This window comes from Pollicipes pollicipes, unplaced genomic scaffold, assembly GCF_011947565.3.
Source record: "Pollicipes pollicipes isolate AB1234 unplaced genomic scaffold, Ppol_2.1 Scaffold_3087;HRSCAF=3621_pilon_pilon_pilon, whole genome shotgun sequence".
NCBI lineage: Eukaryota > Metazoa > Arthropoda > Thecostraca > Pollicipedomorpha > Pollicipedidae > Pollicipes > Pollicipes pollicipes.
The window spans coordinates 33,778,731-33,781,355 of record NW_023596225.1 but is presented as its reverse complement, the minus strand read 5'-3'; positions in this window follow the sequence as shown (position 1 = coordinate 33,781,355).

The window sequence follows — 2,625 nt, the reverse complement described above, 5'->3', positions numbered from 1 at the left end:
TTCGCACATAGATTTCAGGCACATGGACTTAAAATTGATACGGGAAGAAAGACCACCCTAAGAATAAATGACAACTAGTGTAACAAGGGATACTGGTTGAATGAAGTTTTCATGCAGTTATGGCATGGAATGGCATTATCAAAATATTCACTACGTGCACCAGTAATGGTCGACAGCTGTACTCATTGCATTCGCAACAGCAGACTGGGCTAAAACTCTTCGAGGTTTTCACATCTCAATCATTTTCAGTTTACATCACGGTGTGTTTACTATCAAAGCCGTAGGTCTAATGAGTATTATTTGAGCTTTGATGCAATTTGCAATTTCCAGTCTAAGCAGCCCGGGCCGTCTTGGCCCGGTCATGGCGACTCCTAAAAGCAGTATCCGCGCAACTACTAGCTGCGGGCTCACGTAGCCTCCAGCAGCACCAAGCGCAGTACTCCACCTGTCGAACAATGGCTTGGAAGCACCTAGATCGGGCGTTTTCTGCAACAAGCAGAGAGCTTACTGCCCAATTTCAATCGTCAGAGCTTTCTACCCACTCCGTGATAAGAAAAGATGAAATATTTTTCAGCCCCGAAAAAAGTTGATAAACAGGGGCCGAAGCTGGGACCAGAACGCGACGACCAAGCACCGCAGCGCCACGAAACTTACACTAACGGAGAAAACGAAATACACACCTGCGCAAATGTGACACGATGTGGGCAGACAAGCACGAGCTATCGTGCGCGAAACATGAAAGCGCCCGTTTTGGAACGTTTTGAGCGACTGATGTCGGGTGTCATGAACCAGAGAATAGAAATGTGTGGAACTAATTGTGCGATGTAGGCGATATCAGCTGAACATTATGACCAGACCTGAAAGCTGTCAGACCGATAGGCTCGCCAGAAATCGAGCTGAGGGCGGCCGATGCCACCTTTTCCGAAACCCATTCGAAAAAGCGATGATATTTCGATGTCGCTGAAATACGTTGCCTGATCAAGCAGGGTGCATTTAAGGGCTTAAAACAGTACAGGATAACCATAAAGATTGTTCTACTCGCACTAAAACCATTACGTCAGTACGATCAGTGGTTGCCGAAATAAAACCAGCTCAAAACATGATCAGCAGGATCGGACCAACACGTTAAGCACGTGTTAAAAATAAGAATGCATAAGGCTTTAAGAAAGAATGATCAATTCATCACAGCACGTACATTTACAATCAAGGGCAGTATTGTGCTCAAAAGAAAGGTAAATGTCACTAGGGGCTGCAAATGTCTGCTCAGACATAAGCACAAGGATTGCATTCGTCTTTTGGGCATCGGACCTTCGAATACCCGATGCTGTTTTTTCCGACTCGCTGGAGTGGCATTTTTTGCTGCTCATTGGCATTGATTTGTGAATAATCAGACTCATGCTTTTTAATCACTATAGTCTTCTTCTCGTGTTGTAAATGCACGCTGCAGTTGCTGCCCACTGATAGTTTTATAGTCTCTTACTTTGATCTCGCCGAGTGATTGGGCTCGGCTCCACCTCGTTTATTAACTCTTTAAGCTGAAAGTATTGGACCATAAAACTTTGATCACTATATAAATGAACAGCTCTTTGCGGTTATTTAGTACACCTGCCTATTCCTAACCAGTGCGTGTCGTCGAACTAGCGACGAGCCTGGATCAACCTGTAGATGTCCCTGAAAGCGACTATAGGTGGCAGCACATAAGATACTTAGGATGTTCAAAGGCATGGGCGTGGGGGCTTCTCTGGCATGATAATTGGTGAGAGGGGCTTATGGTCAGGATATTCAATAAATTTTAGCTTAGGCCAGTCATGTTGGCACGTGAACAGAAGTTGCTTGTGCCCCCGCGCATGCGCAGAGACCGGTGGTCTATGCGGCAGTCACCTTCGTACCTAAACAAACCCCGACATTTGCCCTTCAAGTTTTGGAAGGTAATAAAGCATCAAGGATATGATTTTCTTTGACAGATATATGCTACGTATATGAGTTCGTTAGTACTTCGCAACATTCGCAAGTTTCCACTCCCTGACCATGATGCTGGACAAGCTTCCTCTACCGCGCTCGGGCATCCCATAATGCAGACGAGACAGATGAAAAACCGTCAGGATGCTAAACTCTGTGACTCTGTGACATGTGAGTGAGAGTCTTAATATCTAGCGAATGTGTTTTTGGACCACAAGGGATCGGTGTGGCCGAAACAAAAATGAATTTCACCTAATTTTGCCGCCGACTGTTGACGAACATACCAGCTGCGGGGTTCCAAAATATGGACCCCTGGCGTCTGATAACTGAACTATATTGGTACCGTATAGGCGGCGCAGTTCTCGCCATTCGTGGCTCCTTTCCGAATCAGGCTCGACGGCAGGTTTGGTGAGAGAGCATCCAATTACGAACCGTCATAAGACTCCCATGGAAGAAAGGTACATTTGTAACGCCACAAAGTCCTTTGCAAGTAGCCCGATTTTGAAACAAGGGTGCATACGACCATCCACCCCACGAACGCTCAACATCCAGAGCTAACACATTTACCCAGCCCCCAAAATCGGCGACAGAGATAACGCACCAATCAGTCGTATTCAAACACAATATAACATCCCCCGACACTTCTCCCAACCCGAACCCCTCCCC